This window comes from Salmo salar, chromosome ssa16 (assembly GCF_905237065.1).
Source record: "Salmo salar chromosome ssa16, Ssal_v3.1, whole genome shotgun sequence".
Lineage (NCBI taxonomy): Eukaryota > Metazoa > Chordata > Actinopteri > Salmoniformes > Salmonidae > Salmo > Salmo salar.
In genome coordinates, this window is record NC_059457.1 from 51,016,309 (window position 1) to 51,039,679 (window position 23,371).

Genomic DNA, 23,371 nt, shown 5'->3' on the forward strand with positions numbered 1-23,371 from the left:
TTGAAGGCATTCAGTTGTACAACTAACTAGGTATCCCCCCCTTTACAGACTTGGGCCCAGAACCTGTCACATGTATTTATAATGGAATAAAATTATATAAATATCAATCAGCTACCCAATCAAGGCAGGGCCACCCCAGTTACCCAATGTGGGTCCTCCTCTCCCCATCTGACGATTAGCAGAGTGGCACAAGACAGCGGCAGGTAGCCTAGTGGTTAGAGCGTAGGTGAAAATCTGTCATTCTACCCCTGAACAAGGCTGTTAACCCACTGTTCCCCATTAGGCTGTTAACTGGCTTGCGTAGTTACATTTAAAAACTTTTTTATTTTTATTTAATATAGCCTATACAGTATATTGCCAAAATACATACTTTTTTTAAATGGTATTATTTATTTTGTTGTCTCTTGGGCCCCCCATGGGCCTGGACACAGGGTCTTCATGTAGTGGTCTGGGTGTAGCTGATGCAGAGGAGTCAGGCGCAGGACAGCAGAGATGAGTAACACAAGTAACTTTACTCAAATATTCCAATAACATGTCGTAAATACCGAGCCCACAATAACGGACAGAACATACATAAAGCAATCACGCACAAAAACCATGGGGAAAACAGAGGGTTAAATAATTAACATGTAATTGGGGAATTGAAACCAGGTGTGTAAGACGAAACAAATGGAAAATGAAAAGTGGATCGGCGATGGCTAGAAGGCCGGTGACGTCGACCGCCGAACGAACAAGGAGAGGGACCGACTTCGGCGGAAGTCGTGACACTTCAGCCCAGGTAAGCACCTGCATTAATCCAGCCCTGGACATGTGGGCATGATTGAAATCCATGCCCAACTATCAAACCCAACCAGGAAATCGGCATATCCATAGACACACCTATGCAACATTTCCGTTTCAGTGATCTCCGCCCTGAACGAATAGTGGGGTGAATAGCATGCTATTCTCATGCGTAAGTTCAAGGTGTTATAGAATGCATTTTTGTTGGTAGGCCACTCTGATAGGCCTACATTATGCTCCAATAGCCAGACTAGTCTACTTGGCCACCGTCTACAACTGTAACTTAAAGTGGGTACAAGCTCAGTGGTCACAGTAAACGTTTGCCAGAAGTTGCACAGAATGCACATAGCATTCAAGTTTCCAAGACCAAAAATGTGCTGAAGAAAATGAGAGGGAACATTGGTTAACAGAAACATAGATGTAGAGGTTGTCTGACAGAGACAAAGTAGTGTGTTTGTGCTTAGAACAGTTGTTTTGGAGTGGGCATTTTACTGTTTTATGTCAATGCTGCATAAGACTACATAAAATATAGTAGGGTATTAACATATGTAGCGCATCGTGACTCTATATGTAATGCCTATCAATGATTTATGAAAGCTACATACAACCACAAAGTAAAGTGTTACTGGAGGTTGCATCAGTATTGATAAAGAGCTTACTTTTTTCTAATAGTTTGGATAGACACCAATAATGTGCAACCACATTTTTTTCGGATGTTTTTAAGTTACGCAAAGTATCTCCTCTAGTTTGTGTATGGCTGCAACGCAACTAAACCTAAGATCTGAAGGAAAATGTGTTTGATCGACAAGAAGGAAACTACAAAATGTATATGACTTGTTCAGATCCAGGCCAGGATTCACACTGCTCTGCACTGCGTAGACATTACATTGCACTTGACTTTGAAAAGCAATTTTCATGACGTTCGTGGCGGTCACATTCACAGTAAACTGTGAGAGAAAAATTACATATTTACCTTATTTGTTTGATATTAATAGTTAACAATTCATATTTAACAAATAGTAAGACATTTCTGTTCTACTAATGCTGTGTTTTTGTGAAGGGATGGTTTCCACTCTAGCCTCCTGCAGTTAGTGTGGGCAGATGGTTATTTATTTAACTAGGCAAGTCAGTTTAGAACAAATTCTTATTTACAATGACAGCCTACTGGGGAACAGTGGGTTAACTGCCTTGTTCAGGGGCAGAACAACATATTTTTACCTTGTCAGCTCAGGGATTCAATCCAGCAACCTTTCAGTTACTGGCCCAACCCTCTAACCACTAGGCTACCTTAGGACATGGGTTTTACTAGAGATAGCTTGAGCTGACAAGTGATCTATGATTTGGTGATAAAAACCTACAGCTGGTATTCCATAGATAAGATGTAGGGTGTGTGACCTGAGATAGAGATAGCTTAGAGGACTAGAACAAACCCTTTATAGTTCCTAATCATCCTGGCATCTGGGAAACTCAGCCAGGGTGGGGTTAAAACGGCATCAGGTGCAGATAACCACCAGATGAACCTAAGATGGCTTATGATACCACCCGATCTGTATGTGAGGGGTGGAACCAGCCATGACTAAGCATTTGTAGGTCTCCTATATAAGATCTGTGTTTTTTCATTATCAGGGAACTTTCGGTCCATCCCTTAAGAGTGTGGGGTCGACAGTTTCATTATTGCAATAATTCATCAATATTAAATAAAGATGATTGTTTCAAAAGATGACAAAGTCTCTCTCACGTGATTAGAATATTCCACGACAAAACGCTGTGGATTTCTGCTCAAACGTAAATTACCTTTAAAAGTCAAGTCCAGTGTGCTGTCAACACAGTGCAGTTTGTTTGATTCCTGGCCCCAGTCAGCCTTTCGATCAGCTTTTCATGGCGCTAGGAATACAGCACCATTTGATTAGTTCACAATTGATACCACCACATGAAGATGTGTTTTATATATATTTACACACTATGATATGGGAATAATACTGTGAAATTGTGAAAATTAGGATAATGCCATTTTAGTGTAAGAGCTGTTGGAAAAGATCGCCTGAAATGTAAGCCTGTTTTGGCCATCCATGGTGACATCACCATGCGGTAAATTAGTTAATAGACCAATAGAGTTCTAAACCTCTCTGCCAATAACAGCTACATTTTAATTTTCCACTCCCAGACAGTTCTAGCAAAATTCTTGCTTGAGAAATTGACCCTTGCTAACAAGCTATTGTTTCTTTTTTAACATTTTAAATTAAAACAATTGCAGTAAGGTACAGTATGGTAATTGTTACTCGGAAATGATTTGATATTGAGATCAAAACGGCTGCATTGAACCTTTGAACACTCTCTCACACACACACCCAGTGCCACAGACAGGGCTATTGGAAAACATGTGGCAAGGCAGTATTTTCCACAGCACTTTTCAATCATTTTAATAAAAAAACGACACAAAGCGTTAAAAACAGTGCTGTTTTTTTCTCTCGATTTGCCTCATGATTTGTCAACTCGCGCACAATTTCTCTGTCCTTCACATCAGAGTGCTACTGCATGTTCTTTGCCTGTCTTGACCAATCAGATTCACGGAAATCGCAGGTCGCACAGGCTGGGCACCAAGATCAAGGCCCGCTCCCTGTTTTCCTCTGGCATTTATTTAGCATGTGAGATAACACATCACTCCCGACAGACACAAACAACAACTCTTAAATGTAGCAGCTTATACCCCTAAAACACTAGTGATCTGACATGCTGTATTGCATGGAAAGACAATATTTTTCAGTCTGATCAATTGTCAGCTACTAACAACAGCAGCTGCATACAGTAGCTTAGCCTACTATGCGCCCTGTCCCTCTGGCCAGGGTAAACAAAGCAGTAAAGTTGTGTATTTATAGCTCGTTTATTTGTGAACAAATGTGAATGGGATAAAATTTGGTGACAGACTCTGAGTACATGTTTTATTAGGGTTGCATAAGGCAGGACTACACACAAAAAAGCAAGCTCAGCCCTGTGAGTTTTATTGTCCAATCATTTTGCTTTCTATGTCTGTGGATAGGAACCCCCCCCCCCCCCCCCCAGTCCTTCTTTATAATATAACTCATATGAACAACTACAAGGTTGCTGCAGTTTGACAGGGTTTTCATCCTCCCCAAGGCCAAGAGTTTTTCCAGGAGTTTTTTAAAACCATGTGACCTGATTAGAAAAACTCCTGGTCCCATCATAGCCCATTTCAAACCTTTTTACAACAGATGAATCATGTCAAACCATATAAGGTCCAGAGTTTTACCTGGTTAGGTTACCAGATCAAGAAATAGGTTGCATCATATATGGCACCCCTTAAGGTTCTACAGTATATATAGTAGTTTTCACTAAAAGACACCCAGGCTACAGAGGACAGCTTCTTTCAATTTTAGCAGCTTAACCATTGTCATGTCCTGACCAGTAAAAGGGGTTATTTGTTATTGTAATTTGGTCAGGGCGTGGCAGGGGGTGTTTGTTTTGAGTGTTTCGGGGTTTTGGGGGTTTAGGGTAAGGTTCTATGTTCTCCTATTTCTGTGTTTATCTAGTTTATCTATTTCTATGTTGGATTTGTTTGGGGTTGGTCTCTAATTGGAGGCAGCTGAATCTCATTGCCTCTGATTAGAGACCATATTTAAGTGGGTTAGTTTTCTCTTGTGTTTGTGGGTGGTTTTTTCCGTGTATAGTCTGAGCACCTTACAGGACTGTTTTTCGTCGTTGTTTTCTTTCAGTGTTTTGTTTCCTCTTAAATAAAATAAAATAATTCATATACCCGCTGCATTTTGGTCCACTCCATACGACGACAGTGACAACCACTCAGGCCACCTCCTTGACCTTGGTCCACTGACCACTAATTGGTATTTAAATGTATTTAAATAAGGCTAGTAGAGCAATTCTTGAAAAGCAAGACAAATAGTCTAGAGGACTGGTCTTCCTCAACAGGGAACAGAGACTTGCTGTTATACAATAAGGCTAGTAAGTGAACTGAGGGACCTTACAGATAACTGTACATGTACCTGTTGCACCCTTTACCACCACTGTGATTATTATTATTATTTGACCCTGCTGGTCATCAATGAACGTTTGAACATCTTGGCCAGGTACTGTTATAATCTCAACCTGACACAGCCAGAAAAGGACTGGCCAACCCTCAGAGCCTGGTTCCTCTCTAGGTTTCTTCCTAGGTTCTGGCCTTTCTAGGGAGTTTTTCCTAACCACCGTTCTTCTACACCTGCATTGCTTACTGTTTGGGGTTTTAGGCTGGGTTTCTGTATAGCACTTTGTGACATCGGCTGATGTAAAAAGGGCTTTATAAATACATTTGATTGATTGATATGTGTGGGGTACAGAGATGAGGTAGTCATTCAACAATCATGTTAAACACTATTATTGAACACAGTGAGTCCATGCAACTGATTATGTAACTTGTTAAGCAAATGTTTACTCCTGCACTTATTTAGGCTTGCCATAACAAAGGGGTTGAATACTTATTCACTGAAGACATTTCAGCTTTTAATTTTGTATTAATTTGTACATGGGGTATTGTGTGTCGACCAGTGACAAAACATCTAAATGTAATACATTTTACATTTATTAAGGGTGTGAATACTTTCTGAAGACACTATACTTGCCAAACAGGAAGAAATTCTTGTAATTCCAGGTTCAAGTCAAGTGTTAACATTTCATCTCTAACAAAATGGAAATTCCCTTGCTCAGTTTGCAATACGTGACGCAACAGAAAGTTGCATGCACGTATTGAAGGAATTTTTTTTATTTGTTTTTTCTATCTTACAATTTTGGCAGAACTTTCAACCTGTTTAGAACTGCATGCTCTTCGTATTTCATCGCTTTGCTATTCATCAAAATATATGTTTTGAGAATGCCAAGAGTGTGCAAAGCTGTCATCAAGGCAAAGGGTAGCTACTTTGAAGAATCTCAAATTGTGTTTAACACTTTTTGTTGGTTACTAAACTCAGCAAAAAAGAAACGTTCCTTTTTCAGGACCCTGTCTTTCAAATATAATTTGTAAAAATCCTAATAACTTCACAGATCTTCATTGTAAAGGGTTTAAACACTGTTTCCAATGCTTGTTCAATGAAACATAAACGGTTAATGAACATGCACCTGTGGAACGGTCGTTAAGACACTAACAGCTTACAAACGGTAGGCAATTAAGTTCACAGTTATGAAAACTTAGGACACTAAAGAGGCCTTTCTACTGACTCTGGGAAAAAACAACAAAAGAAAGATGCCCAGGGTCACTGCTCATCTGCGTGAAGGTGCCTTAGGCATGTTGCAAGGAGGCATGAGGACTGCACATAAATTGGCAATGTCCGTACTGTGAGACGCCTAAGACAGCGCTACAGGGAGAAAGGACGGACAGCTGATTGTCCTCGCAGTGGCAGACATTACATTACATTTACATTACATTTAAGTCATTTAGCAGACGCTCTTATCCAGAGCGACTTACAAAATGGTGCATTCACCTTATGATATCCAGTGGAACAACCACTTTACAATAGTGCATCTAAATCTTTTAAGGGGGGGGGTTAGAAGGATTACTTTATCCTATCCTAGGTATTCCTTAAAGAGGTGGGGTTTCAGGTGTCTCCGGAAGGTGGTGATTGACTCCGCTGTCCTGGCGTCGTGAGGGAGCTTGTTCCACCATTGGGGTGCCAGAGCAGCGAACAGTTTTGACTGGGCTGAGCGGGAACTGTGCTTCCTCAGAGGTAGGGGGCCAGCAGGCCAGTGGTGGATGAACGCAGTGCCCTTGTTTGGGTGTAGGGCCTGATCAGAGCCTGAAGGTATGGAGGTGCCGTTCCCTTCACAGCTCCGTAGGCAATCACCATGGTCTTGTAGCGGATGCGAGCTTCAACTGGAAGCCAGTGGAGAGAGCGGAGGAGCGGGGTGACGTGAGAGAACTTGGGAAGGTTGAACACCAGACGGGCTGCGGCGTTCTGGATGAGTTGTAGGGGTTTAATGGCACAGGCAGGGAGCCCAGCCAACAGCGAGTTGCAGTAATCCAGACGGGAGATGACAAGTGCCTGGATTAGGACCTGCGCCGCTTCCTGTGTGAGGCAGGGTCGTACTCTGCGAATGTTGTAGAGCATGAACTTAAAGGATCGGGTCACCGCCTTGATGTTAGTGGAGAACGACAGGGTGTTGTCCAGGATCACGCCAAGGTTCTTAGCACTCTGGGAGGAGGACACAAGGGAGTTGTCAACCGTGATGGCGAGATCATGGAACGGGCAGTCCTTCCCCGGGAGGAAGAGCAGCTCCGTCTTGCCGAGGTTCAGCTTGAGCTGGTGATCCGTCATCCACACTGATATGTCTGACAGACATGCAGAGATGCGATTCGCCGCCTGGTTATCAGAAGGGGGAAAGGAGAAGATTAATTGTGTGTCGTCTGCATAGCAATGATAGGAGAGACCATGTGAGGATATGACAGAGCCAAGTGACTTGGTGTATAGCGAGAATAGGAGAGGGCCTAGAACAGAGCCCTGGGGGACACCAGTGGTGAGAGCGCATGGTGCGGAGACAGATTCTCGCCACGCCACCTGGTAGGAGCGACCTGTCAGGTAGGACGCAATCCAAGCGTGGGCCGCGCCGGAGATGCCCAACTCGGAGAGGGTGGAGAGGAGGATCTGATGGTTCACAGTATCAAAGGCAGCAGATAGGTCTAGAAGGATGAGAGCAGAGGAGAGAGAGTTAGCTTTAGCAGTGCGGAGAGCCTCCGTGACACAGAGAAGAGCAGTCTCAGTTGAATGCCCAGTCTTGAAACCTGACTGATTAGGATCAAGAAGGTCATTCTGAGAGAGATAGCAGGAGAGCTGGCCAAGGACGGCACGTTCAAGAGTTTTGGAGAGAAAAGAAAGAAGGGATACTGGTCTGTAGTTGTTGACATCGGAGGGATCGAGTGTAACAGACCACGTGTAACAACACCTGCACAGGATTGGTACATCCGAAACATCACACCTGCGGGACAGGTACAGGATGGCAACAAAGGCTGCCCGAGTTACACCAGGAATGCACAATCCCTCCATCAGCGCTCAGACTGTCCGCAATAGGCTGAGAGAGGCTAGACTGAGGGCTTGTAGGCCTGTTGTAAGGCAGGTCCTTACCCGACATCACCGGCAACAACGTCGCCTATGGGCACAAATCCACCATCGCTGGACCAGACAGGACTGACAAAAAGTGCTCTTCACTGACAAGTCACGGTTTTGTCTCATGAGGGGTGATGATCGGATTCGCGTTTATCGTCAAAGGAATGAGCATTACACCGAGGCCTGTACTCTGGAGCGGGATCGATTTGGAGGTGGAGGGTCAGTCATGGTCTGGGGCTGTGTCACAGCGTCATCGGACTGAGCTTGTTGTCATTGCAGGCAATCTCAACGCGGTGCGTTACAGGGAAGACATCCTCCTCCCTCATGTGGACCCCTCCTGCAGGCTCATCCTGACATGACCCTCCAGCATGACAATGCCACCAGCCATACTGCTCATTCTGTGCGTGATTTCCTGCAAGACAGGAATGTCAGTGTTCTGCAATGGCCAGCGAAGAGCCCGGATCTCAATCCCGTTGAGCACGTCTGGAACCTGTTGGATTGTAGGATGAGGGCAAGGGCTATTCCCCCAAAAAAATATCCAGGAACTTGCAGGTGCCTTGGTGGAAGAGTGGGGTAACATCTCACAGCAAGAACTGGCAAATCTGGTGCAGTCCATGAGGAGCAGATGCACTGCAGTACTTAATGCAGCTGGTGGCCACACCAGATACTGACTGTTACTTTTGATTTTGACCCCCCCCCTTTTGTTCAGGGACACATTATTCCATTTCTGTTAGTCACGTGTCTGTGGAACTTGTTCAGTTTCTGTCTCAGTTGTTGAATCTTGTTATGTTCATACAAATATTTACACATGTTAAGTTTGCTGTAAATAAGCGCAGTTGACAGTGACAGGACATTTCTTTTTTTGCTGAGTTTACATGATTCCACATGAGTTAGTTCATAGTTTTGATGTCTTCACTATTATTCAACTATGTAAAAAAATAGTAAAAATAAAGAAAAACCCTGGAATGAGTAGGTGTGTCCAAACTTTTGACTGGTACTGTACTTCCTGTTGAACAGACCCTTGGCTCACTAGCTGTATCGAAGATCTTCAGCAAGCTCTTTGTGAACATGGGCTTCTTTCAGGTCCCGCTAGCTGAGGAGTCAGTTAAGCTAACAACCTTCATGACACCTTTCGTGCGTTACTACTTCAACCGCCTGCCTATCGGCATCGCTTCAGAACCTGAACACTTCCAGAATAGAAAGGTGACAGAGGTCACTGAAGGCTTGGAAGATGTCGTCTGTCACATGGATGATGTGTTAGTCTGGGGCCAAACACAAGATGCGTATGATGCAAGACTTCATGTCGCATTGCAGAAGATGAAAAAGGCCGGTGTAACTCTGAACATGGACAAATGGGAGCTGTCAAAACAGGAAGTTAAGTTCCTGGGCCACATTATCTCGGACAAAGGAGTACAGCTCAACCCAACAAAGACAGAGACTGTCAATGAGATGGCAGAGCCATACAATGTCAGCTAGCTGCAGAGTTTCCTAGGAATGGTGAACCAGCTGGGAAAGTTCATCCCCCGTTAACTGAAAAGGACAAACCTCTGAGACCTACTCTCAAAGAACAACCACTGGTACTGAGAGGCCAACCAAGTCAGAGCCTTCAAAGAGCTGAAGGAGGAGATGACATCCACACCTGTTAGCCCTGTACAACCCAAACAAAGAGATCAAGGTGTCAGCCAAGTGTCTTCCTACGGACTAGGAGGGGTGCTGCTGCAAAAGTGGAGCAAGGAATGGAGACCCGTTGCCTGCGCTTCCCTGTCTCTCACACCAACCAAGCATAGATAAACTCAAGTGGGAAAATAAGCTCTGTGGCTGATATGGGAATGTAAAAGATTCACAGACTTTCTCATTGGTCAACACTTTCAGTTGGAAACTGACCTCCTTTCCTGAGCCTTCTGGGAAACCAACACTTGGACAGCCTTCCCCCACGAATCCGGCGCTTCAGGGTGAGACTGATGAGATACTCCGATTGCTCATGTTGATGGAAAGAGTCTGTGTCATACCCTGATCTGTTTCACCTGTCTTTGTGTTTGTCTCCACCCCCCTCCATGTGTCGCCCATCTTCCTCATTATCCCCAGTGTATTTATACCTGTGTTCTCTGTTTGTCTGTTGCCAGTTTGTCTTGTCTTACCAAGTTCTGTTTCCTAGTGACCCCAAGCCTGCCTGCCGTTCTGTACCTGCCTGACTCTGACCCGTTTACGAACCTATGCCTGTCCTGATCCCAAGCCTGCCTGCTGCTCTGTACCTTATTGACTGCCCAGGATTACTGACCTCTGCCTGCCCCCTGTTTGGGTCAATTAACATGTGACTGTAGCTGTCTGCATCTGGGTCTTATCCTGAATTCTGATACTGTGGACCACAGACACACTGTTACGTGCACCAGTCAAAATCAAACAGGTTCCTGTGAGTGTTTCCTAAATGGACAATCTGAGAGAACAACTCAAAGCCAACAATGTGTGCAATGTGTCAGGAAGAATGGTCTGAGTTCAGCGGATGGACCACTGAAACTATACTGGGCAAAGCACGCTTTTCTCACAGTGCACGACAGTCTCCTGTTGAAAGGAACAAGGCTTGTTATTACATCAGCCTTACAAAACAATGTCCTCACCAAGCTGCACAAAGGTCATCAAGGTGTGGTCAAGTGCAGAGAACGCTCACAACAAGCTGTGTGGTAGCCTGGCCTCAGCCAGAAATTGAACAAACTTGTGCTTAACTGCAGGACATGCATTAAAGAGCACACAAACCACACAGAACCACTCATACCATCACAACTTCCAGACAGACCCTGGCAAAGAATGGGAGAGCACTTGTTCACTCTGAAAAGCACCACCTACCTGCTAGCAGTGGACTACTTCTCAAGGTATGTGGAAATTACAAACATGTCAATAAAAAAGTCTGAGACATCGTTTTCCGTCTGAAGTCTATCTTCGCCCACCATGGGGTACATGAGGTCCTGGTTATGGACAATGGGCCTCAGTTCTCCGGAAGAACCCTTTTTTGACTTTACTGGAGAGTATGGATTTTGCCATGTCCAAACTTCCCGCAAAGCATCGGAGAGTTAGAAAGTGCCATTCAGACGGAGAAGAACCTGCTCAAGAAATCAGCCAACCCTTACCTTGCTTTGCTAACCTATCGGTCTACTCTACTGCTAATGGGATGACAGCTTCATACCACAGCGTCAAGACTCCCATTGCTGCTTGAACCATCACTCCCAAACACAGCAGCTGTGGAAAATGAGAGAAGGAGTGCGGATTCAACAAGTGTCACAGAGTCAGCGACCTCAGCAGACTCCCACCTGGAAAACAAGTGTGGGTAAATTACTCAAAAGTCACAGGAACAGTGCTGAGGGAACAAGCAGCACCACGATCCTACATGATGGAAATTCCCCACAGGACTGTCTGCAGGAACAAACATCATCTCATCCCTATGGATGGACCTGAGAACAACAACGCTACGCAGGAGAAGATTCAAGTGTCTTCACCACTCCAACACACTGCGTCGTCAGAACCACCAAGGTCATCCTGGATGTACCTGCTATGCCCAGAACAAGGTCTGGGTGAGCAATAATTCAACCTCAAATATTGGACTTAAGTCAAAGCAAAGTAAAAAATAAAGACAAAACAACAGCTGTCAAGTTGTTACAGTTTTAATTTCCTTGTAGGGTAGATTTGTGTTAAAAGAGGTCTGAGGTCTTTAGACTCCTGAGTGGCACAGCAGTCTAAGGCACTACATCTCAGTGCAAAAGGCATCCACTACAGTCCCTGGTTCAAAACCAGGCAGTCGTGCAATTTTACAATTTTCCAGTATTTCTCAATTAAAAAATGTGCATGAAAACGAGTCGTCTCTCGTTGAATGACAACAAAGACTTTACTGAAGAATCCCTACTGTTGATCAATTACCGACGAAGGGGCGTAGACTTCAGCTACCGACTTCGGCTTGCATCAAGAAAAATATTGTGTGCCCGAACAACCGAAAAAAAACTCTTCGGAACTGTTTTGATTGGGAAGCATGCGGATGCCTTAAGGGTATTCCTGGAAAGTCTCTTGGTAAATGGACTCAAGGGAGTCTGGACACTAGCGACCAGGTCAAACTGTGGCACCTGCTTTGTTGATGAATGTCTCTAGTCTGCAGAAATCGTCCACTTTGATGTTGACACTCCTGCACGTAATTGTGTGCGTGATCACACTTGCCCCAATGCTTTGATAAAATATAATTTTGCTAGTCTAGGAAATGTGGCCTTCTCAAATCACTAGAAGTAAGGACTGACAGCCCATGGGAGTGAGGCTGCAATTCAGTCTCGCTTTGTAGCGTACTTACAGTTAAAGAGAATTTCCAATTGAGCTGGCATACTGTATGCAGCATTTACCGTGAATGTGATCTCCAAGAACGTGGGAACATTGCCTTTAAAAGGCGCATTGTCCCAAAATGATTGTTAACAAACAATGGAATAGAACGCTCATATGTTGAGTTCTGATGGGGTAAGGTAGTTGTAAAAGCTTGAGGCATTTCTAAGTTATATTCTTCATGAATCAATTGCTATATAAGCCTATCAGTCATTTAAAAACCCAGAAATTGACATACCAATTCCAAACTGTAGCTTTTGCTGGCTCAGTGCTAACTACTACATCAACAGCTATATAATGTATTTCCAGTAGCAACACATCACAAATGTACTATCTGTGATGTGCAAGATGCCTTGATTAAGATTGATGTTTAAAAAGAAATCCACTGGGGCTGATATGCTTGATCCATTTCTGCTGCAGCTCTCTGCCCACCTGATTGCTGAATCATTAACCCATATTTTTTAACCTGATGATTATATCTGGTACTATCCCCAAGGTTTGGAAGGTGGCCCTTGTACTCCCCCTTCACAAAGGTGATGACTCTTGCGACCTAAATAATTAATCTGCCTATTTCTACATTTTCATGCCTTGCTAAAATATTAGAATCCATGATTAATTCTAAGCTAAGAACTTTCTTATCTTTTAAATGTACATCAGTCGGGTGTAAAAACCAGGTCACAGCGCTCTCTCTGCTTATTTACAAGCCCTTTAACAACAATGCAGTTTTTTTAAGTGTTAAGAAAGTATTTACTAAAATAAATTGAAGTTTAAAAAAAAAAAGATACATATATACACACAAATATATATATATATTTATATATTAAGTACACACACGCACACACATATACATATATGTACTTAAGTATAAATCAAATTGTATTTGCCACATGTGCCGAATACAACAGGTGTAGACCTTACAGTGAAATGCTTACTTGCAAGTCCTTAACCAACAATGCATCATCTGTGGATCTGTTGGAGCGGTTAGCAAATTGGAGTGTGTCTAGAGTTTCTGGGATAATGGTGTTGATGTGAACCATGACAAGCCTTTCAAAGCACTTCCTGGCTACAGACGCGAGTGCTATGGGTTGGGAGGCATTTAGGCACAGGGACTATGGTGGTCTGCTTGATACATGTTGGTATTACAGACTCAGTCAGGGACAGGTTGAAAATGTCAATGGAGACACTTGCCAGTTGGTCAGCGCATGCCCGGAACACAGGTCCTGGTAATCCGTCTGGCCCCACGGCTTTGTGAATGTTGACCTGTTTAAAGGTCTTCTCTAATCAGCTACGGAGAGCGTGATCACACAGTTGTCCGGATCAGCTGATGCCCTCATGCATGCTTCAGTGTTACTTGTCTCGAAGCGAGCATAGAAGTAATTTAGCTTGTCTGGTAGGCTCGTGTCACTGGGCAGCTCTCGGCTGTGCTTCCCTTTTGTTGTCTGTAATAGTTTGCAAGCCCTGCCACATAAGACGAGCATCGGTGCAGTACGATTCAATCTTAGTCCTGTATTGACCCTTCGCCTGTTTGATGATTTGTCTGAGGGCATAGCAGGATTTCTTATAAGCGTCTGCTACATGAAAGCGTCAGCTCTACCCTTTAGCTCAGTGCGGATGTTGCCTGTAATCCGTGGCTTCTGGTTGGGGTATGTACGTACAGTCACTGTGGGGACGACGTCCTCGATACACTTATTGATAAAGCCAGTGACTGATGTGGTGTACTCCTCAATGCCACCGAAGAATCCCAGAACATATTCCAGTCTGTGCTAGCAAAACAGTCCTGTAGCTTAGCATCTGTGTCATCTGATCACTTCTTTATTGACTGAGTCAGTTTTTGCTTGTAAGCAGGAATCGGGAGGATAAAATTATGGTCAGATTTGCCAAATGGAGAGCTTTGTACGTATCTCTGTGTGTGGAGTAAAGGTAGTCTAGAGTTTTTTTCCTCTGGTTACACATTTAAGATGCTGGTAAAAATTAGGTAAAACAGTTTTGAGTTTCCCTGCATTTAAGTCCCCGGCCACTAGGAGCACCGCCTCTCGATGAGAGTTTTCCTGTTTGCTTATGGCCTTATACAGCTCATTGAGTGCGGACTTAGTGGCAACATCAGTTTGTGGTGGTAAATAGACACCTATGAAAAAATATACAGTTGAAGTCGGAAGTTTACATACGCCTTAGCCAAATACATTTAAACTCAGTTTTTCACAATTCCACAATAAGTTGGGTGAATTTTGGCCCATTCCTCCTGACAGAGCTGGTGTAACTGAGTCAGATTTGTAGGCCTCATTGCTCGCACACGTTTTTTCCGTTCTACCCACAAATTTTCTATGGGATTGAGGTCGGGGCTTTGTGATTGCCACTCCAATACCTTGACTTTGTTGTCCTTAGGCCATTTTGCCACAACTTTGGAAGTATGCTTGGGGTCATTGTCCATTTGGAAGACCCATTTGCGACCAAGCTTTAACTTCCTGATTGATGTCTTGAGATGTTGCTTCAATATATCCACATACTTTTCCTCCCTCATGATGCCATCTATTTTGTGAAGTGCACCCGTCCTTCCTGCAGCAAATCATCCCCACAACATGATGCTGTCACCCCCGTGCTTCACGATTGGGATGGTGTTCTTCGGCTTGCAAGCCTCTTCCTTTTTCCTCCAAACATAACGATGGTCATTATGGCCAAACAGTTCTATTTTTGTTTCATCAGACCAGAGGACATTTCTCCAAAAAGTACGATCTTTGTCCCCATGTGCAGTTGCAAACCATAGTCAGGCTTTTTTATGGCGGTTTTGGAGCAGTGGCTTCTTCCTTGCTGAGCAGCCTTTCCGGTTATGTCGATATAGGACTCATTTTTCTGTGGATATAGATACTTTTGTACCTGTTTCCTCCAGCATCTTCACAAGATACTTTGCTGTTGTTCTGGGATTGATTTGCACTTTTCGCACCAAAGTACGTTTATCTCTAGGAGACAGAACGCGTCTCCTTCCTGAGCGGTATGACGTCTGCATGGTCCCATGATGTTTATACTTGTGTACTATTGTTTGTACAGATGAACATGGTACCTTCAGGTGTTTGGAAATTGCTCCCAAGGATGAACCAGACTTGTGGAGGTGTGCGGGCCGTCTCAGGAGGCTCTGGACTGCGGGCCGTCTCAGGAGGTTCCGGACTGGGAACTGTCACCGGAAGCTCTGGACTGGGAACTGTCGCCGGAAGCTCCGGACTGGGAACTGTCGCCGGAAGCTCCGGACTGGGAAGACGCACTGGAGGTCTGATGCGTGAGGCTGGCACAGGTGGCGCCAGACTGGTAACATGCACCTCAGGGCGAGTGCGGGGAGCAGGAACAGGGCATACTGGGCTGTGGAGGCGCACTGAAGGTCTGGAGCGTAGGGCTGGCACCATCCGTCCTGGCTGGATGCTCACTTTAGCCTGGCAAGTGCAGGGCGCTGGCACAGGATGCAAAACATGGTGCCTGACCGGTCACACGCTCCCCACGGTGAGTACTGAGAGTTGGCACAGGACGTACTGGGCTGTGAAGGCGCACTGGAGACCTGGTGCGTATAGCCGGCCTCATTTGTACCAGAACTTTAACACACTTCTGACTCGGGTGGCATCTGACGGCTAACACGCTCCTCAGGGAAAATGTGTACATACTACGCCAAACCAACAGCTCTCTCTCATCACCCCCCTCAACTATCTCACAGTATTCCTTGCTCAGTCTCTCCCAATATTCCTCTTCGCTCTCAGACTCACGCCTCGGCTTCGCTGACCAACCCGTGTGCACCCCCAAAAAAGTTACTGGGGCTGCCTCTCGTGCTTCAGTCGTTGCCGTGCTAGTTCCTCGTATCGTCGCCGCTCTGCTCTCGCTGCTTTAATCTTCTCCTTCGGACGGCGATACTCCCCGGCCTGCCTCCAGGGTCCTTTCCCGTCCAGGATTTCCTCCCATGTCCATTTGTCCTGACCACGCTGCTTGGTCCATTGGTGGTGGGAGATTCTGTCACGGTTGTCGTATGATGGAGACCAAAGCGCAGCATGTGTATCGTTCCACATTTCATTTAAACTGTGAAACTATGCAAGACATACTAATAAACAAAACAACAAACCGTGACGAAGAGGTGCAACATACACTTACTCAAAATAATCTCCCACAAACCCTAGTGGGAAAAACAACAACTTAAATATGACCCCCAATTAGAGACAACGATGACCAGCTGCCTCTAATTGGAGATCATCCCCCCAAAAAACATAGAAATACATAAACTAGAACCACACAACATAGAAAATTAAACTAGACAAAACCCCCTGTCACGCCCTGACCTACTCTACCATAGAAAATAAAAGCTTTCTATGGTCAGGACGTGACACCTAACAAAAGGCCTCCTGGGATTTTTTAATTTTTATAACATTTAAATATAGGACAAAACACACATCACTACAAAAGAGACAACACGACATAAAGAGAGACCTAAGACAACAACACAGCATGGTAGCAACACAACATAACAACAACATGGTAGCAACACAACATGGCAGCAGTACAACATGGTAGCAGCACTAAACATGGCACAAGCAATATTGGGAACAGCAACAGCACAAAGGACAAGAAGGTAGAGCCAACAAAATATCACGCAAAGCAGCCACAACTGTCAGTTCCTTCAATGTTGATAATTCATTAAGTGCATATTTTATAGGCTTGCTGGAGGTTTGCGCATAAACAAACCTTAAAAATATATATATTATTATTGTTTGAGATATTAAACACACCATCAAAAGCTCGATTATGTTTCATTTGAGGGACCTAGAAAAATGATGTTGTTTTGAAGCTCATTCCATGCAATTAATTCTACGAAGTGTAACAAGACTCGTGACAACTTTTAGGGATAAGATAATAATGTCTAGACACGATTTCCCCAATATTTATTACGCTACTAAATATGTTTTATTATTATAATTTAGATGAGCCTTCTATTTAATTATACATATTCTCTTTTACATAAAGTGAATAGATCAATTGGTAGCGACAGAGTCACACATTGTATAAGATTACTTCCCAAGCTAAATCACATTTTTCAGTAGCAGCTATAGGTTTTTGGCTAAAATGTCCTAGTAGCCTACTGGGTAAAGTTCTTAATGCCTTTGACCGAAGCAAAATAGCTCCATATCATCAAAGGTCCACCACCATATTTTACAGTAAGTATGGGGTTATTTTCTGCATATGCATCATATTTCTTTAGACACAAAACCCACCACTGGTGTGCGTGGCAAAATAGATCTATTTTCATGTCATCCAATAAATGTAAACGCCCGGAGTTTGCTAAAAGCCATTTGCACTTAGATTGGAACTTGTGCTATGGTCCAATGACATGAAAAAAATTGCTCTTTGGCCACGCACACTAGCGGTGGGTTTTGCTTCAAAATAAAGATGCATAACCAAAGATGCATAACCACATTGAAAATCTGTGGTTTGAATTGAACATAAGCGCTGACAAAATATATCAAGGATCTGGAAAGATTCTGTATGGAGAAACAGTCTAAGATTCCTCCCAATTTGTTCTCCAATCTCATAAAAAAAGGCTCAGTGTCGTTATTCTTGCAATGCTGGTGTATTGAAAACCGGTGATCCAATAATTCTAACCCCTAGATTTTTTTGATTTCTTTGTATTACTTGTTAAACAAAATCTCTTCCTCTGAGCGATTGTATAGTATAAAATAATACAAATGGTCCTCTTTTTTTGGTTGCATACATCAGCTCATTATTTGTATTGTTAATTTTGTATTTTTTGCTCATCTTTATCGAGGGATCCAATCATTTGGACCCCACTGTACATCATAGTATATTTACTGTATTTCAATAACAGTGAAACGTGTCACAAAATGTAGCGACGCCCAGTGTGGAGACCAGCAACAACCCTCCACTAGCCCTCAACTCACCACACACCCCACTTCCATCCAGTCACCTATCCAGTTTCATAATATTCACTGATTTATTAGAAAACTGTATAGCTTACTTGTTGACTGGTAACTTCGAATTCTAAACATAAATGACAATTTTAAGGCAACTTGAAATGTAGGTATATAAATATATGTCATGCAAATTCGTACTCTAACTTTAAAGGAATAGCTATGGTATTTAAAGTGAGTGTTATTGGTAACATGGAGCTCATAAATAATAAATTAACAGTATTGGATTTGGTAATGTTCTGGTAATGTACTTTACTGTATGACAGAGACTGGTAGATATTGTAATCAACAAGTTTAAATGAATATGGGGAAATATCTCCATACACCCTGAACTTGAATGTAGTAAATAAAAGACTCTGCTTTGTGAAGATTTAAACCGCTTTTTCTATAAATGATGGCAGACTATTTAGAATGTCATTTTTTAGCTAAATATTTCTAGCTTTTATTATTTTTATTTCATAACTTTTTAAGATATATTCTTTGTATTTTTATTATTTATCAGTAGTAATCAATCAAGTAGTAGTAAGTACAGCACATAAAAACGAAAATGAGATGCCCTGTGTACATGGTAAACATTGCCATCTGGTGGCAACACAAAGATTATGGCTGATAACAAACCTGTTAAGAAACCCCATTGTCTAACGTTTCAATAAAAACATGTTTCAAGGCGTTTCTGATCTCATTAGCATATTTCGGGTAATGGTTTAGCACAGCTCTTTTTTGTGCAACCATGAGTGAGAGTGCCATTCCAGTTTAACTAATGTGTTGTGTTACGCTAACACCATGCTATGGCCTTTTACAGTGGTAAATAACATAGTTACAATATATTAGGAAAGTATTAAGACCCCTTGGCTTTTTCTAAAAGGTATTAAATCGTTTTTTACCTCCTCAGTAATCTACACATAATACATTTACATTTACGTCATTTAGCAAACGCTCTTAATGACAAAGGAAAAACAAGTTTTAAGATATTTTCAGTATTCTTTTTTAAAATATTAGAAGTATTTATCAGAAGTATTTACAGAAGTATTCAGACCCTGTACTCAGCACTTTGTTAAAGTACCTTTGGCAGCGATTATAGCCTCGAGTCTTCTTGGGTATGACGCTACAAGCTTGGCACACCTGTATTTGGGGAGTTTCTCCCATTCTTCTCTGCAGATCCTCTCAAGCTCTGTTAGGTTGGATGGGGAGTGTCGCTGCACAGCTATTTTCAGGTCTCTCCAGAGATATCAAATTTTATTGGTCACATACACGTGATTAGCAGATGTTATTGCGAGTGTAGCGAAATGCTTGTGCTTCTAGCTCCGACAGTGCAGTAATATCTAACAAGTAATATCTAACAAATTACACAACATATATCCAATACACACAAATCTAAGTAGGAATGAATTAAGACTATATACATATGGACGAGCGATGTCAGTAGAAATTAATTAAGATGTTCGATCAGGTTCAAGTCCGGGCTCTGACTAGGCCACTCAAGGACATTCAGAGACTTGTCCCGAAGCCACTCCTGCGTTGCCTTCACTTTGTGCTTACAGTCGTTCTCCTGTTGGAAGGTGAACCTTCGCCCCAGTCTGAGGTCCTAAGAGCTCTGGAGCAGGTTTTCATCAAGGATCTCTCTGTACTTTGCTCTGTTCATCTTTCCGTCAATCCTGACTAGTTTCCCAGTCCCTGCCACTGAAAAACATCCCCACAACATGATGCTGCCACCACGATGCTTCACCGTAGGGATGGTGCCAGGTTTCCTTCAGACGTGACGCTTGGCATTCAGGGTAAAGAGTTCAATCTTGAGAGAATCTTGTTTCTCATGGTCTGAAAGTCATTGGGGGCCTTTTGGCAAACTCCAAGCGGGCTGTCATGTGCCTTTTACTGAGTAGTAGCTTCCGTCTGGGCACTCTACCACAAAGGCCTGATTGGTGGAGTGCTGCAGAGATGGTTGTCCTTCTGGAAGGTTCTCCCATCTTCACAGAGGCACTCTGGAGCTTTGTTAGAGTGACCATCGGGTTCATGGTCACCTCCCTGACCAAGGCCCTTCGCCCCTGATTGCTCAGTTTGGCTGGGCAGACAGCTCTAGGAAGAGTCTTGGTGGTGGTACCCGCAAATAGCACCCGCAAAACACGAGTCTCAACGTCATCAGTGAATAGGCGACTAAGGGATGCTGGCCTTCTAGGCAGAGTTGCAAAGAAAAAGACATATCTCAGACTGGCCAATAAAAATAAAAGATTAAGATGGGCAAAAGAACATTGACACTGGACAGAGGAACTCTGCCTAGAAGGCCAGCATCCCGGAGTCGCCTCTTCCCTGTTGACGTTGAGACTGGTGTTTTGCGGGTACTAGTTAATGAAGCTGCCAGTTAAGGACTTGTGAGGCGTCTTTCTCAAACTAGACACTCTAATGTACTTGTCCTCTTGCTCAGTTGTGCACCGGGGCCTCCCACTCCTCTTTCTATTCTGGTTAGGGCCAGTTTGCGCTGTTCTGTGAAGGGAGTAGTACACGGTGTTGTACCAGAACTTCAGTTTCTTGGCAATTTCTCACATGGAATAGCCTTCATTTCTCAGAACAATAATAGACTGACGAGTTTCAGAAGAAAGTTCTTTATTTCTGGCCATTTTGAGCTTGTAATCGAACTCACAAATACTAATGCTCCAGATACTCAACTAGTCTAAAGAAGGCTAGTTTTATTGCTTCTTTAATCAGAACAACCGTTTTCAGCTGTGCTAACATAATTGCAGAGGGTTTTCTAATGATCAATTAGCCTTTTAAAATTACAATGTGCCATTGGAACACAGGAGTGATGGTTGCTGATAATGGGCCTCTGTACGCATATGTAGATATTCCATAAAAAAATCTGTCGTTTCCAGCGACAATAGTCATTTACAACATTAACAATGTCTACACTGTATTTCTGATCAATTTGATGTCATTTTATTGGACAGAAAATGTGCTTTTCTTTCAAAAACAAGGACATTTCTAAGTGACCCCAAACTTTTGAACGGTAGTGTGCATACATGTACACATACAGTACCAGTCAAAAGTTTGGACACGCCTTCTCCTTCAAGGGTTTTTCTTAATTTTTTACTATTTTCTACAATGTAGAATAATAGTGAAGACATCAAAACTATGCAATAACACATATGGAATCATGTAGTAATCAAACAAGTGTTAAACAAGTCTAAATATGTTTTATATGAGATTATTCAAAGTAGCCACCTTTTGCCTTGATTACAGCCTTGCACACTCTTGGCATTCTCTCAACCAGCTTCACCTGGAATGCTTTTCCAATAGTCTTGAAGGAGTTCCCACATATGCTGAGCACTAGTTGGCTGCTTTTCCTTCACTCTGCGGTCCAACTCATCCCAAACCATCTCAATTGGGTTGAGGTTGGGTGATTGTGGAGGCCAGGTCATCTGATGCAGCGCTCTATCACTCTCCTTCTTTGTCAAATAGCCCTTACCCAGCCTTGAGGTGTGTTTTGGGTCATTGTCCTGTTGAAAAACAAACGATAATCCCACTAAGCGCAAACTAAATGGGATGGTGTATCGTTGCAGAATGCTGTGGTAGCCATGCTGGTTAAGTGTGCCTTGAATTCTAAATAACTCACCAACAGTGTCATCAGCAAAGCACCATCATACCTCCTCCATGCTTCACAGTGGGAACCACACATGCGGAGGTCATCCGTTCACCTACTCTGCATCTTACAAAGACACGGTGGTTGGAACCAAAAATCTCAAATTTGGACTCATCAGACAAAAGGACAGATTTCCACCGGGTTAATGTCCATTGCTCATGTTTCTTGGCCCAAGCAAGTCTTTTCTTCTTATTGGTGTTCTTTAGTAGTGGTTTCTTTGCAGCAATTCGACCCTGAAGGCCTGATTCACGCAGTCTCCTCTGAAGAGTTGATGTTGAAAAGTGTGTGTTATTTGAACTCTGTGAAGCATTTATTTGGGCTGAAATCTGATGGGCAGTTAACTCTAATGAACTTATCCTCTGCAGCAGAGGTAACTCTGGGTATTCCTTTCCTTTGGTGGTCCTCATGAGAGCCAGTTTCATCATAGCGCTTGATGGTTTTTGTGACTGCACTTGAAGTAACTTCCAAAGTTCTTGAAATTTTCAGAATTGACTGACCTTCATGTCTTAAAGTAATGATGGACTGTCATTTCTCTTTGCTAATTTGAGCTGTTCTTGCCATAATATGGACTTGATCTTTTACCAAATAGGTAGGGGTGGTATATCGTCTGTATACCACCCTTACCTTGTCACAACACAACTGATTGGCTCAAATGCATTAAAAAGGAAATAATATATTTAGATATGTTTAACACTTTTTTGGTTACTACATGATTCCATATGTGTTATTTCATAGTTTTGATGTCTTCACTATTATTCTACAATGTTGACAATAGTAAAAAATAAAGAAAAACCCTTGAATGAGTAGGTGTGTCCAAACTTTTGACTGGTGCTGTATATGTATGTATGTATGTATGTATGTATGTATGTATGTATGTATGTATGTATGTATGTATGTATATATATCTCTTCAGCCATTCCTGGACCTGTGACCAAAAACAAGCTACATATGGACAGTACCAAAATAAATGATCTCATGACTGTCTCTTCACAGCAAAATATTCAGAGCTGGGAAGGTTGTATCCCTCATATATATAAGATTCTATTGGTTGCAATAATTTTGTATAATAATTTAACTTGAAAAATTATACGTTTTGAATCCAGCGTCGTTTTCCATATCAGTTCATAATCCATGTGCCATGCAACATCGAAAATCTCTTCCCAGCTATTTTGCAATCTATATGGCACAGCTGTACATTTTTTGGTCCTTAAATTAAACTGGTATATTTATTGATGACAATTTTCTTTAACCAATGTTGGTCTTTAATGCAGTGCCGACAGACAAGCTCCTTACTTTTTCCCCTTCCTCTTGCCTCTTCCATTTTTGCGGTAATGCTGCAATTAGTTGGTTGTAATTCTGTGTAAAGCAGACATTTCCATATATTTTTGTTAGCTGCATGTGTGACATAACACCACCAGTCCTATTTATGATATAATTTACAAAGTTTATACATTTTTTTATTTTTATAAGGCTTTTTTATCAATTGGTATATTTGAGTTTAACCTCAATATTTGTTGTATTATTTGTTTTGTCTTTTCTGGTGGATTAAACTGAAA